The sequence below is a fragment of the Silurus meridionalis genome, chromosome 13, assembly GCF_014805685.1.
Source record: "Silurus meridionalis isolate SWU-2019-XX chromosome 13, ASM1480568v1, whole genome shotgun sequence".
NCBI lineage: Eukaryota > Metazoa > Chordata > Actinopteri > Siluriformes > Siluridae > Silurus > Silurus meridionalis.
In genome coordinates, this window is record NC_060896.1 from 15,249,857 (window position 1) to 15,266,323 (window position 16,467).

A 16,467-nucleotide genomic window follows, 5' to 3' on the forward strand; every position below is an offset into this window, starting at 1 on the left:
CAGCGTGAAGAGTTTGATTGGCCTCGGGGGAGCCGTCAGAGCCCCAGGCTATCTCTCTCTCTCTCTTTTTTTGACAGTCAGATAGAGACATCATAGTACTCTCCCAGGAGCTGCCACCAGGGGTCCGTTTCAGAGTAAGGGGGAGTGGAGGTGAGCCGAGAGGAATCCCAAAACACACACACACACACACACACACACACACACACACTGCTCCTCTATAGAGGGTGAAAGCAATTCACTAAAACACACCTGATCATCCAACTGCAATAGGTACTTGCAGAAAGCCACTCAACACTGGGTTTAGAACAACTTGAAAGGGCAGTTTTAAATGCATGTGAAGTATTTTGGCTGTAGGTGTGATTTCTTAAAAATATGAAAATTTTTATCATGAAATGAAATGCCTTCAATTATAGTTGCCTCCAATAAAATAAACATTTTAGTCATTTAATTGATTCACACAAACTTATCAAAAATATATTTCATATTAAATAATCTGATCATCTACACTGTTCTTATTTTATCCTGAGCAGATAAAGTTGTCATCAGTGTGTATGCAAGTAAAATAGAAAGTAATTACTTCTGTTAAACAAAACTTTTTTCTTAGTTGTCAAGTAAGCCAGTAGTCTATACATTACTCCTTATATACACTCAATGACAGCAGACAAAGGATTTGGGGAAATGTTTTTAGCAGTAGCACCCGCTTATATGCTCATAATCATATTCCAGAAATTATTTATCAATTTACTTTTCATCCCCTGGGATATGGAACCCAGATTTCGACAGAAGACTAAACAGGCAATATGGTCCCAGAAAGCATTTCAAGTCCCTCGATGTTTCACAAGCTTGTTAATGAACATTTCAGCGGCACAGCAGTTAACACTGCTTGTATCGTCTCTCTCGTCCTCATTGTCATCGTGCTCTGCATGATACTGATGTCTTCATCAGGCTGTCAGAAAGGATGCGCCTGCAGCTGTGGCATGTCCCTCAAGAGCCTATCGTTTCCATGGTAGTCCTTCAGGCAGCACCACGGGTATACTGTGTGCAAGGACCCCTACAACCTGTTTTCTTTCTCTCTCCTTTTTTTTTAAAGTCATTTCTCTGATTTGCAGCCCTGAAGCAGGAATCAAACTCGCCTCAACCAAACAGAGGGAGAGAGAGTAAGAAACTGCTGCATGACATCCTTTGCTGCTGGGCAGCTTTCTTTTCTTTCCAGGAGCGATGCCAGTTTGATGCCAGCCTCATTTTAATAAGCTTGTGCCTCATGCAGTACCTCATCCTCCACTATTGCTTTGTGACTGCTTTCATTAAGGCCACAGACCCATATTCCAGACAAAGTAGCAGGAGGCAAATGCTTCCTGTTTACTTACAGGTGTCACATCATTTTGGGTTTTCATCTATTTTTCTTTAGTAGCTAGTGCAAATAAACAGAGATTAGAGCACAGAGACATGGTTATGCACAGCCATGCAGGAGAGCTGTGACACCAATAAAGCAAAGTGCTTGCCTAGAATCAGCTGGTAATGAGATCCAAATCGCAGTCTCGATTGGATTCGCAACACTCTGGGATTGTGGTGGCAGAATAGCCAGTATCACCTGAGGACCTTAAACCTACACACTGAGAGTGCAGCTAATAATACTGGCCGAAAAAGCACTTTTCTCTCCCTGTGCAGTGTCAAACAGAAAGGTGTACAATATACACTGTCAAGTTCCTAGAAAAACAACGGTATTGCATTTGCTTTTGCTAGTGCAGTATGTAGCTGAGGTAAAATCCTTATCTAGACTAGAATAAATAAATAATAAGGATAAACATCACTGAGCAGCCAGTATAAAATATTGATGAAGTGATTAGAAATAGAGATTATGTTCAAATTGGTCACAAATCACACCCATTAAAGACATCACACATATTGACAAAGAGCCATAATTTCTTGTAGCACTGTTTTTTTTAAAAGCATCTCTACATTTATACACACACACACACACACACATATATATATATATATATATATATATATATATATATATATATATCCTTTAATATTCTGAACAGCTGTAATTTTGGCCCGTCTCAGAGGCATCAGTACACATATGTGTGTGTGTGTGTGTGTGTGTGTGTGTGTGTGTGTGTGTGTGGGCAAGCAGGTGTGTGTGTGTGCAACCCTGTGAGGGTAAGAGTTCTCTATGTTACAGGTGCAGGCCTGACAGGCTTGGCCCTAGGTTCAGAAAGGCCATGATAAGATGAAAGGAGGGAGTGGAGACCGACTGACCATTTTGGGAACAATGTCATGACTTCCAAATGGCCATGCCTGACGAGCTCAACATACAGATAAGAAATTGCACAGAGATGTTTTCTCTCATGCTCTTTGTCATTCTGATCCGGTTTTATTAGTCAGGGGAAATTTTCCATGTTAAAGAAAAGTAACAATTAAAAAACCTTGATAAACGTAGGAAAGTTTTTTTTTCTTTCTATTTTTTTTTTCATTTTATGCCTTCAGCTGAACTGCTGTGTGTACCCTTGAGAAAGCACCTTGAGAGTCTTTCAGACGCAACAGCATTGAGATGGAGATAAAAACATGGTGTAGAAAAAGGAGTGTAAAACCTTTGTTAACTATCAATTGTTGCCTCAAATGGTCTGCGTTTAGCAGACGCACACTCTGTCAGACAACAATACCGAGTATAATTTAATAGCATATTTCATTTTAATTAACAGTGATATAACACGGTGCGACTCGCAGCCTCCTGAGACCAGAGCACAATATTTGGTTTGATGAATCTGGCAGAGCCGCACTCAGTCTCCGCTCTCGCCCCTGGGATTCAGGTATCATTAGAGACGCATACAGATCTGCTTTTTGTCTCACAGAAAAAAAGAGATTAAAAAAAAAAAACTGAATTTGCCACAGTGAGTGGGTGACTGGAGAAGTGTTCAATATTAATGGCCTTTCATCAAGGACACAATTAGTACACCTTTATTTGACACATTCCATAGTATGCGAATGAATATGTATCGTGTCCAGGAATAAGCAACAGCCAAAAAAGACAATAAGCAGCTGACATATTTTGAATTTCAAGACTATTAAAACTCATGAGCCAAACTCATATTAAACAGCCCAGGGCAAGCAATATGCAAACATGAATTATCATATGCATTTGCAGATATTATACTAAAATAAATACATTTCCTTGGCCAGTTCTTTAGAAGAAATAAGCATACATAAATGTGTGGGGTATATTCATACACAAAGTTTGTCCGGAAATGGCCCTACTTACAGTATTTAAATACTAGAACATGTAAGTATTTATGAATACACTTGTTCTATTATCTACTTCTTTATGGTCAGAGATGTAGATATATTATGTTATTCTTCAGTCATTGACACATAGTTGGAGAATCAGCGTCGTCGTCTGTTGCCACTGATAACGCAGCCATGCTCAGGGCCTAGTTGGTCTCCATCACTCTCATTAACAAGGTCTGTTAATTATGGCCTATGTGAACTTTCCTCAAGATTCAAAGCATGGCACTGCACATGTCCTAAATGAACATACCAGTGATTCATGGAAAGATATAATTGCATGAAAAAGCTTCAGACTCAGATTAATTAGATATGGTCGTGCAGTGTAACCACTTTGCTCTATGATCATGGTTTAAAGCACCCAGTGGCGGCCAATGCTAAAGCACTGTTTGTTTTACTTGTGAGTCTGCAATGTCAGCCACCAGGGTCCAATTAGCCAGTGACTGAAGCCTGCATTAGATCCTCCTCTTTAGCTTTGACAGCACTGAGAGGCCCATGTGGTCATGTCCCCTTACTAAATGCTGTGCTACAAACTCAAATGTAACACAAAGTCATATGAAAGAATGAGAGGATGACAGGAAGAGCAGTGTGTTCACATCTTTTTTTTGCATTATGTTTTGATTCCTGAATTTGATATAATAAAAAATAGATCAAACGTGACAAATCGCTTAACACTAATCTACAAGGCAAATGTATCCACACTTTTAGTTTACAGTGTCAACACATCAGCCAATCATCAGCCTGTTTCACTTCAAACATCAAATTTGGTACTTATTATTTAAAACAAAATGTGAAGAAACATCCATTTTACATCTCTCTTCATAAATAATCACTGTAATATTCCCCAGCTTTGGTAAAATGCACATATATAATGAACCCTTTTTTTTGGTAAAAATGATTCAGTTATAGCAACCACAGGCTGCACACTACTAATAGCCTTAAAAGTCCACCACGTCAAGACATAACACATATTCCTGCACAAAACAAGAATAGTGGAATGTCCACGGGTCTTTAGGCAGCCAGCAAGAGACCAATTAGCAAGTACTTTGAGTGTGAAGGAGAGGTGTGTGTGCGAAGGAGGGGGTAGGCTGATGATGATGGCAAGAGGAGGAGGAGGAGTCTGGGTGTCAGACACACAGAGAAACAAAGGCATCATCTTTCCATGCATGCCCTCCTCGCCCCTCTCCTGCACTGCACCAATTACTGTCTGCTCAGTCAGGGTATCAGTATGCAGGCGGCCTCACTCTCCCCAGCTCTTGCCTCAGGCCATTGAATATGTTAGCTCCGCTATGGGGCCATGGGCTTCAGGGCACTGCGCCCCCTAACCCTCTGGATAATTTGGGATTCCTTCCCCCAAGCTAATGGAAACACAGAGAAAGAGGATGAACACAGATCCACGTACAAATCAAGAAATAAGGCCTAACCAGCCACCTACCCTGGGATCCTCTGATTTATTGATTTGTTCCACTTTTTCATTTGATGTTATTTGTAAATTGATATTGAGTTTTATATAGTCCTCTATGGCTTCAACTTTTAACTTAACACAACTGACACAGGTAGATGCTCCATAGTAACTATCCTCTAAAGAGTGCTCTATGGATTAAAAGAAAATATTTCCTTAAAGGCTGAAAGCTGAATAACTGATTTAAGCTGATTTAAGTTGGCACTGCATAAAGTAATGTCAAGAGGACATTTATAATTCTCTGTAGCAACTTGTAAATGAGACTTAATTTTTCAATACTATAAGTAAAACCTTGAAGGAGAAAAAAAAAGTCTAGAATCCAAGGCAGTCAACTGAATAGAAGACAATAAGACAGACTCTATATTCTCACACCCAAGACATCAAAATCTGCTCATGTCCACAACATGTCTCTTAATTGCTGAGGTAATATTCGATTAGGTGTAAAATTAAACCATAGTAGTAGTAAATCATATCATGAATATATGCTCCTGAGGTACCAGTGATTCTGTCCCTTTTCATGTATACAAAGAAATACTCTTGCAGCAAAAATAAATGACATGGTTTCCTTATCTTCTGAAACACATAGTCATCTAAATATATCCATGGCTCTTGCCACCACACCAGCACTGGCCAGAAGTGTAAGAAGAACTTTTCCAGTTTGCTGATTTCCACCTGATCAATGGCTCAAAGAAGAGAAAAAAATAAAGAAAAGGAATGAAACAGCTTTTTGCTTACTTTCAGATTAGGCTCAAATGTGCCCAAAACCTTTATTTATGAGATGCTGACATTAATGTTTCTTAAAAATGCCGAAGTTTTCCTTCAAATCAGCTGTAGTAACTGATTAATATATTAGTTAAGCTGAGAATCAGTTATCAAATGTGCCTGCCTTTGCTGGAAAAAAACTGCCCATGGTATAAGCAAAGGTAGACACTGACTGTTATAAGCACTAGGACAGGCTCTTATGCTGTTACTTCAGGTTTTTGTCTGGCAAAATCTCAAATCAGGTTTTGTTAATCACAATTCTTCATTACATTTAATTGATGAGGTAATGTGAGATCAGATATAATATGCACCATATGATCTCCTGTCTCAAATGATGTGATTTGTGATGGCACACTATACATAAAACAGCTTAAAATAAACTCTGTGATATAATTTTTTTTTTTTCAATTTCATACCTATACCTTCACAAATGTAATAATATTTGCCAGGCAATTGGCATACAGCAATAATCTTTAAATGCAAAATTCTTAACAGGAACATTTTCTTATTTCACTTTTTAGCAACAACTGCTCCTGGAAGCAATCACAACCTGCACAAAATTTCTGCATGTGCAGTTTTAAAGTTTAAGTCCTGCTAAATTTCTTTCTACAAGTCACTACAAATTATTGCAAATTTGTACAATATGTAGGCCTGCTAGGGAATAGAAAGTGTATAACAAAATAATGACGCATACTTTAGGCAGAAGTACAATTTTGCTTACCTGTGTAGTTCCAACATATTATATCTGGATGTCTTGGACAGCATTCACACTTCTATTATGCTAATTTGCTTTGTAAATATATCAGAAAACAATATGGTCTGCAGAAATGTGAACTGCATTATTCTGAGGTTTTGGGCTTTTTCCTCTTTACAGGGGCACCTGCTAATAGAGCTTGGCTCCTAATCACTCTCATTGGGGCCCCCCGCTGCTTCTATAACTTGGACTTACTTTAGAAAGCAGATCTGCCTGTCAAATCCTCTCACACTTCTTTTTAATTCAGCCCAGATGTGACATTTCCCTGCTTTTCCTCTCTCACTCTATCCCTGAGTCTCTCCCCCACCTGCTCGGTGACCTGTGGACCTAATGCCCAGGCTTTCATTTGATTCGCCTTCTTCTGAGTGAAAGGGCTGTTCTTTAGCTCACTATGTTTCTTCTTTCCTCCATCGCGTTGCCTGTAGGGCCTGTGTTGAAAGTGTGTGCAGAAAAAGCGCCGTCTTGGTCACCCACTTTTGTTGCGCCATCAACGTCTCAATCAGAAGCTCTGTGCCTCTGGCCTCTGAATAAGCCACCTCCCATGTAGATGGCCGAGGACCAAGGATTCATGCAAGCATGGCCTGAAGACTCTCTGTCTGTGGTCCTTACATTCAGATTCTCACATTCTCTGATCACACACAAACACACTGCAGTGCCTGCCAGCACTTTTCAGAGCAGTTTGCAGCACTTTTGTTATAGATTCTTCTTTAATAGACAAACTAAAATTTAACATAATGATAGCAAGACTTTTTAGCTTAAATTTTAATGGTCTAATGAAACTTCAGCATCAGGCCTGAATACATAATCTAGTATTTTAGTTTTAGATAATTTTTTTTTCTCTTTGCCGCTTAATTATAGTGATGCACATGGCCAGGGCCTAAGCAGGTGCCTCTTACCAACAGTGCTGTGCTGACAAGAGCTGTCAGTCAAAGGTAAAGAGCTCTCGCCGCTTCCTTTTCGTCAGTTTAGAACCGCACGCAATTTAAGAAAGCCAAGGCTTAAGCATGTAGGCAAGCAGCCCCAGACTGTCAAAGGGAATTAAGAGCATGTGTGTGGTTTGCCTAGCTATCTGCGAGGTGCTTGCGGGAAGCTTGCTCGCTCTTTGCTCACGATAAAGGCTCCTACTTTAGGGACCTGCTGTGGTTAAGGCCCCGGCTGATAGGAGCTAGCTTGGTTGTTATTACAATTATCTCTCAAATTACCAGCATCATTACATTACAGACTGCTTCCTTTTCTGCAAATGGGTTCAGCAAAAAATTAAGAAGGGAATATTAGAAACAAAAAGAAACAAAAAATTTTCTGTAGAAAAAATTACCTGACAGCCTACATGCATATGAAAAACATGAACATAATTGAGGCATGGTGATATTTCTTTCAAGCTTCTGTGAACCACTTGTCCTACTCATCAACCCAGCTTTGTTTGCCACTTCAGCATACAAATGCTAGTCAGTAAGAAGCAAGCAATAGTATTAATGAAAAGCACATCTCTCTACTGTTCACACAATCTCCTCTATATGTTGCACACAAGCCAGTTTGATGGACAGAATTATGCATGCTAATGGAACGGTCCAGGCGCAGTCTCTGAGGAGCCCAGAAAGAGACGCCCCCGTTGTTATTCTTATACCTGACCTGGAGGGCATTGTCAAGCGGTGCAGAAACAGCTGGCCCTAAAAAAGGAGTGCATAATCAACTAAAACAATCAAAGATAGGCACGCTGGTGTGGTGACGCAGGTCCCTGATCAGGCTGCTCGGGCTGGGGGAGAGGCATCGGCTGCCATGCCTGTGAAAACACAAGAAGTGGGAAAGCGGGTCAGGGAGATATGGTTATTAAATTCTACCGTGCTATTGAGCACCACTGATAAGAGAAAGCTGTGCACTTTTAAAGGGAAAAAAGGTAAAAGACAAAACCTCAGAAACCACCTCAAAAGCCAAATGACTAGGAAAATAAATCTAATATTACTTTAATAAATACACATAGTTCACTTATTTCAATTTTTGTTCAAAAATTCTTACATTCTGTAAAGCTGCTTTGAGACAATGTTCCTTGTGCAAGGCACTATAGAAATAAACTTGAATTGAATTAAAATCTTGAATTTGTTCTTGTATTACTTATTTCATGTAATTTAGTGTATTCAATTTAAATGATAAACTGCACTGAGAAACAGAAGATTAATCTGCTGTATAAATCAATTAACCATGTTGTATTTCATTAACCTTTATATTTAAAGTAACTGCAATTTACTGATTATGGATGGGTTTGCTCTGATTCTGATGATACAGCGTTTGCAGTCACATGGGTCAGAAGTGGCTCTACATCTTATTGTACTGTACTCACTGAACAGTACAGTTAATCATATTTTATATCATGTATAGTCAATTTTATTGTTTACTCCAAAGCTCTCACAAGTTAATTTCAATGTGTAAACCAGCGATATTTATATCCAAGTGCATTTTTATTGCTCCACAGTGTAGGAAAACAGTTTGGAGCATAAAATAAATAAATAAACAACATTACACACAAAAAACATAAGAAAATAGGATTGAATAAAACCATCAAAAGCTGGACAGTTTCTTTGATAGCTGGACAGCTGGGCGTGAGCTGTGGGGAAGCAAGCTGGGGTGAACTAAAATAGACAAGTACTGTAAATAAAGAAAAAAGAGTGGTAGTGGAACAGCAGTGAGAAGATGTGTGTAGGTGGCCTGGCCAAGACTTCCTTACAGCCACTGCTCAGGCCGTGGGAGGAGAAGGCTCTGGAAACATACTTCGGCCCCCCACTCGTCCTTTCTGTCTGTGTCCTCTAGCTACAACAACATGTTTGGTCTTCTTAAAAACTTATTCAAGGGCTGGGGAGCTGACCACATCCTTGAAAGACCTCACAAGATAAATAACTGAACTCTCAACAGTCTTCAGTTTTCTGCAGCAGTTCTTTCCTTTTAATAATTAATTTATTTGACATATTCAGAGACCAATGCTAATGCACTTTCAGTAAGCAGATTACAATGCATTATAAACTATTAACTTTTTGCTTTAGTAATTATATTATACTATTTTGTTTTTACTAACTGATGGTATGTATTTAAAATGCCAGAAGCCAACATAATTTATGGAAGGTTTCATTATTTTACCCCCCTTTCAACGTGGGAATCACCGTTCCAATATCTGTAAAAATCTGATTGCCCCATTAGTGATCTCTGACCTAACTAATCTGCAGTAACCCTGGATCATGTCTACCAGTAGGTGGCAGTGTGGTACCACAAAAAGCAAGAGCAGGGCTCACTTGGCAGAAGCTAGTAGGAGCCTCCTCACATTTAATTAGACAGAAACAGACATTTCTATGTTCACTCTTCAGCTGATACCAGTTACTTTTTACAGTTCTCTTCTGTTAACTTTTAAAGCAGTTGTAAATAAAAAGTGCATTCAGTGTGACAAGGTTAAGATGAAAAATATTAAATATTAGAAACTAAAAGTGTAAGAGATCATTTAGATAATAATGACCAGTAGACGGGAACATATCAGATAAGCAGGATTCATATATCTATATCTCTCTCTCTCTCTCTCTCTCTCTCTCTCTCTCTCTCTCTCTCTATATATATATATATATATATATATATATATATATATATATATATATATATATATGCATGACTGACATCTAATCAAAAATAAACTTCTCACTGATTAAAATGATTTAATCAGCACAATTATACACAATATAGCTGAAAAGTCATGCTAAATGAAACAGAGTCTTGTTCATTATAGTGCATGTGGGCTAAACACTGCGCATAAGAGATGGAGAGCTCGAGAGATAGAAAACCCAGTGAAAGTGTGACTCTGAAGATTGGTGTTACAATAACCCACGCAACTCTTATTAAAGGCATAAAGCCCTTCCGTGCAAATTAATAACTATCCTGTGACCAGCTAGCTAATATACTCAGACCATATACAACAGACAAAATAGACTTTTTTAGGTGAACTCAAACTGCTTACCATAGTAAAGGCCAGAGTGAGATTTGCTTACTTCCAGTCAATTATTTTGATCAGATGGACAAAGGGGGTTGCACAGACACGGCCTACTCTTTTCACATTAATTACAGAAAGGATCAATTAACAGTGATGAAACCCATGGTGGCATACTGACTAGCTGATAGTCCAATCAAGCCTTGAAATGCAGAGGCGTCAGCATGTCTGACGTTCCTCTCTCTTTTTTATCTCTCCAAACTTAATTGCAATTTTCCAGACTAGAATGACGTGATGGACACGACTAGACCGAATTAGCATCATATGAATAAGCATGTACATGCTATTGGCAAAACATTTGCCATTCGTTCATTTTTAATTTAAGTAGTAGAGTGTGTTCAATGCTGTATTGGTGCATGCACAGGGAAATATTATGTGAGAGATGAACAGTGCCTCTTCATTTCTTCAGCTATTATTCATCTTGCTTTTTACATCTTTATGCCCACCTTTATCATGGAAATTTGGAACAGAAGCTATTAGCACCTGGAATGGTAGCATTTCCTAAGTCGCCAAATATCTTCGATGAAGACAATTTATGCCTCATGGTCTAATCATGAGCTTTCCAATACTGAGAATACATTTGCATGTTATGGTTACTTATTTATTAGTTTTTCTAGGCATTATTAATTCATTTAAAATTAACAGTGATTTTAAAAAAGAATCACATGTTTGTTTTTGAAAGAGCAAAGAAAAACTGGAATACATTGTATATAACAGCTGGAATGTTAAAAACCATATGTGATTAATTTCTATATTTGCAGGCAACAATTTTAATTATTAAATGCATTTACAAATTATGTAGCATTTGATAATTGCATTTAATTATTAAATGCAATTATCAAATGCTACATAATTTGTGTCAGCATTTGGTCTCCATAACCCATTAACCAATGTGCTACTAGACAGTATATGATCAAGATCAGCTCTGATCAGCTCATCTGAAAGATATCAGTGTGACTGCATATGCTGCTGTGGTCTGCAGGACATGTAGCCATATTTGCTTGTTTTTAATAATTCATCCAGTTATTTTAACTATATTAGCGAAGATTAAACACAGCAGCGTTGCTCATTACTTTGGGAACACAGCCCGGCAAAAGCTCATTTCCTGTAGAGGGAAACTGACTAACCCCCGATTGACCTTCTGATATTTCTATCACCATGGCCCCACGTTTAAGGCATGCCTTAGAAAGCCAGCTTCAGCACCACCAAACATTAAAAAAGATGGTTTTTCAATGTTTCCCTGGATTCCAAATCTAAGCAAAAATAACTTAGAATACATTTAAAATTAAATAAAAACAAACAAACAAACAAAAAAAAACAATACACATATTACACATAAATTAAAGCGGCTTGAAATGGTGCAAAAGTGATATTCTCTCTCTCTCTCTCTCTCTCTCTCTCTCTCTCTCTAATGGATTTGTAGAAGAACTACTGTCTGTTCAAATCTGGACCATATCTAGTTATTTGTTTGAAAATGGTAACATAACACAATAATGTTAGGGAGCACTTGTTTTGATTGGGAAAACGATACCCACTAAAACCATAGCTACGATATGAGAACATAATGCTAGAGTTTTTATGCAGGATCTAACAGAGTCTCAGTTTCCAATTATTTAGAAATCAGATTAGCTGGCTAGACATCAAGTTTGTGTTTTTACTTAGTCAAATATAGAAGCTGCTGTGTGGACAGATGTGGAACACTGGTGGGTGGTAAATAAACTGAACTCCGAACACAATTTAAGTGGTAATACACACATCAAATTGTGGCCTGCAGCAAGACACGAGTAAATACTGCAAACTGGTAATGTCAGCAGAAACAGATTTACCTAAATGTATGATTCATCGACTATCGATTCTCATTTATTAAAGTTATCAGTGGCAACAGAACGGGGCGTGCATGCGGATTGTTTGAGAGAGGACAGATTAAGGTGAGTGCCGACTTTCTTAACAGCTAAATCATATCAGATGGACTATCGACAGTGGCCTGTCAATGACGGTGCCCTCAGAGGATTAGCTATTTGCACATTGACTGATTGACTGTTTTTTAATGGACACATAATTGGTGACAAAGACCTTCCAACAGAGTGTCATTTGCCAGAACATTTGTAATAATTCACAGCCTGTCTAATTTTTCATTGGACACACTCCCAATGAGTGGGCAATAGAGATACGTATACATGTGATTTGACTAAAGATAAAGGGTTTATTGTTTAAACTCTGTGTATTTGTTTATATTATTTATTTTAATTTAGTATATATTTTTATTTATGAAACCTTACCTTATTGATGCATCTTAAATATTATGTATATTTTACATAAATACATATTTGCAACTGTTTTTGACAATTGTTAATAAATACCAGTAATATTGTTTATAATATTCTTTATAAAATTTAGCTTTTAATTCTCTGCAGAAACATGAATTACCCACCAGTTTACATCAACACAGATACAAAATCCATTTTTAAAAAGCTACATGATTTTTCTCGTTTTTTATTCTTGTTTTCTTGTTTGTTTTTTTTGTCAAATACCTCGTAGTCCATAAGATGTGTAGTACGGTTGTTGTTTTTTTTTTCTCCAAAAACCTCTTGGGGAATGCTTTTAACATCTATTAATGCAGAATTACTTCAACCGCAAGCTTCCCTTACACCTAGACCCCCTTACTTCACCAGTGTGAGATGGCACCCACCTCTGGGAGCCAATCACAGCCGGCCCCCAGCCACCAGCAGCAGATGTAAGCAATTTACTTCTGATTTCTTCATATTCACTACGAGACGAGCTTGTGATGACCCACGACCCTGGAGCCTGCAGGATTCTAACCCTATCAAATTAAAGCTCTCTGTTCACCTATCCCCCAGCGCTCCTCCGCTGCTAAGCAGCCATCTCGCTGCGTAGCAACGCCGGACCGGGGCGTGCTGCCTCATAAGCCCTGCCTCATCAGCTGCTATTAGGGAAAATATACAGTGCTCTAATTGGATGAGATTCAGCTAAAGGAGTGCAGTTAAAGGTCGCCGAGCTTGCCGTGCGCCTCCTGCTCTTCAAAATAATTTTGCGGTGTCCGTTCTTATTCACCAGCTGTTAAACAATAGGCCAAAGTTCCAGCTTTGGCTCACTCGATCCAGCTCACTCTCCCTCCTTCGGTATCTAGTTCTTGAGTGATGTTAAAAGAGAGGAGGTGTCTGTGATTGAAAGAGGCAAACCAAGAATCATATAAACGAGATGGTGGATGCTCTGACTGAGGCATTCTTTCTGTTGGCTGCCTGGTGCCATGGCCTTGCCATCACTCAATTTCAAACATTTACACATGATACATAGAGTCATATAATTTCTCTAATCAAGACTTTTTTTGTAAACCTTCTTCCATGGTGTCAGCTCTCAAGGCTAAAATCTTCCACGGTATTTTCACATTTCTGATTAAACCAGCCTTTTAAAAGGGCATGTGGCAGCTCTTTGCTTGTGGCATGTGGCATGCATACTGAGAAAGATAGAAAATACAAGAAGGATTGATGCTAGCATTTGGTTTAAAGCACCATGTAAATGCAAGAAGGTAAGCAGCATCCTTCATAATGGCTGTTCCTGAGACAAATTCACATGGGACATTACCATTGATTTCCTCTACCTTTGCTTTCGAATAATAGCTTATCCCCATGGTTGCAGGGGCACAAATATTTTCATTTAGCTCAATTCCCTCTTAAAAAGGCCATTGAAAAAAAAAAATCAATTTTTTTTTTTTTGTTAATGTACATGGATAAACTTGTAATTCATTACACTGTCTTATAGTAATTGTATTTGGCTTTATTTTCAGTGAGCACATTATATGCACTTATGGCAAGCTCAGTAAAGGGAATTGAAATTAACTGAAGCTCAATATTACGAATACAACTGCAAGCCTATTGAAAAACACAGCATAATACAAAAGGTTAAATAAATAATAGTGAGCAAAACAGCACTTGGAATTCTAATACATGTTTTATTCAATCACGTTATAATAGATTATTCTCTTACGTTAAAAGTCCTTCAACATATGTTATCATGGGGCTATTAATGTTTGGTTTCTATAAGCTGTTCTTTGAAAAGATTGCCCTTTTACAGGGACAATTAGCCAGGGAAAATCTCCTAGTTGTTTGTGTACTCATTAAAAAGTGCAGGGGGTTTAGAGTATTACTGTCAGCCAATTTTACAGCTGGAAGGCCAGGGGCCTGTGGAGGCAGCAGAGTGGGATGAACCCGGCCTCCCCCGGCCTCCTGCACCTTTTGTCCCCTTGTGAAAAGCCCCCACGCCTCACAACGCTTCACTTACCACCCTGTTTGGGCTGGAGGGGAAAACTGATTAAAGTCGGTGATACATATACACAGATAAATACATACACTTTCCCAGCCACATACAACATAGACTAAACCTATCAATGACTTGTGGTTCCCAGAAGATACAGTATTTACTCTAACAGTGCAGGTGCTCTGGGAGAATGTGTCTGTCCATTGATCTATGTTTGATAAAGCCCTTTGTGTGACGTGCATGCTAGCTTATGTGCTTCATTCCACTCAGAGTGCCATGCCTGAGCTAATGTCGGTTCGTCTGAGCCAGGCACGGCTTCAGGGATTTTGGAACAAGTGCTGTTTCTGACCGACACTATGCTCTGAGAGCTTGAGGGTTCAGCCAGCAGTTCAGCACATGCATTTTCCACCCTTAAAAATGTCTGCACTATAAACCAGTGAAAGAAAAAAGGAGAAGAGAATGATGTTTAATAAAACTATTGATTTTTGTTTAAAAGTATTAGAAAATTATGATCTTATCTAAAGCTGAGAGAGTGGATTAATATAAAGACATTAGGCTTGTGCTTGATGTTTTTAAGATTTGACCTTAAAATTAGCTGATTGAGGTTCAAAACATACATCATAACTTCAAATGAAATAAATGCCTAAATAATGCTCATTGAAGTCAATTATGCCTGCAGTTTTCAGTTGTTATATATTCAGCATATATATTCAGTTGTATATATATATATAACTGACAGGCTTTTAAACTAAAAACTTTATAACTAAATACATACATATGTATACAGTAAATGAGAAAGATGCTCTGTGAGTGCTGACACCACAGTCTTGAACAGAATAGTGAGACTGAGGCTTGGTGGCTCTATTGGCATGACTTGCTGCCTGTCACATTTCACATCTCGGCAGAGACGAGGTGACCCCTGCCACTCAGCACCTTATCGGGACTAACCCAATCGAAAGCACGTTTCTGCTGAGGGGATGAAAGAGCGTAGCAACCAGTTCTACAAAGACAGCCAACCTCTGTGACCCACTGACCTCCCAGCACCTGAAATGTGACCCTCATTTACAGGCAGGTCAGCTCTGCGACAACTGCATTTACACAGGGTCAGCTTAAGATCTCTGTCGTCAAAAAAAAAAAAACAGCATAACCAAAGGACAGATCTTAATTATGCAGGGCTCCCTGAGAGTCAGACCTGGCACCTTGTGAGAGCTGGGGCATGACCCTGATAGAGGAGAGATTAGTGGTGTTTTTCAGCAAAGCTTATCATGTTTAACATGAAGTAGTGGAGTGTGCATTGTTCCATGTCAGCGGTGTTCATTTAGGTTATCTATTTTCATTTTGTGTGTTTATTAGTGTTTCAGAGTATCTAATCATGTATGGGGTCTCCTACACTATAATTTGCTTAACCACGCTATTGATTTGATGCTCTGGGATTAACATTTGGTATATAGTGCTTACAAAGCTGTATTTAAAACCAACACAGATCCTAATATAAGACTGGCTAAACATACAAACTATAATGCTTATATCTCAGAATTCAGTCTAGTTAATAGGGTTATTTGACAAAACACAGGTAAAAATAAACTTTGTCTTACAAATAAGCTTCTGGTTTAAGCGAGCTGATATTTCTCTGATGGGGGTTGTAAAAGAAAATCACATTTTCTCTTTCGAAAAGAAGGAGATGGAAACACAGAGAAGCATTGAGATGGTCGGGTCTCTTGGCATACAGCTGTGCTGAAACAGAGCTCTTATTGCTCCAGAGAGGTCTTTTTTTGAAGTGACATTCTGGCTACACTAAATGGCCCTAACAGGGATAACATAATGCACCATTTTATGGTTAATCAAATTCCCACGGAGCTCAAGTTAGAATTTGACAGATGTTAGACAATGTTCATCTGCTTCACATTA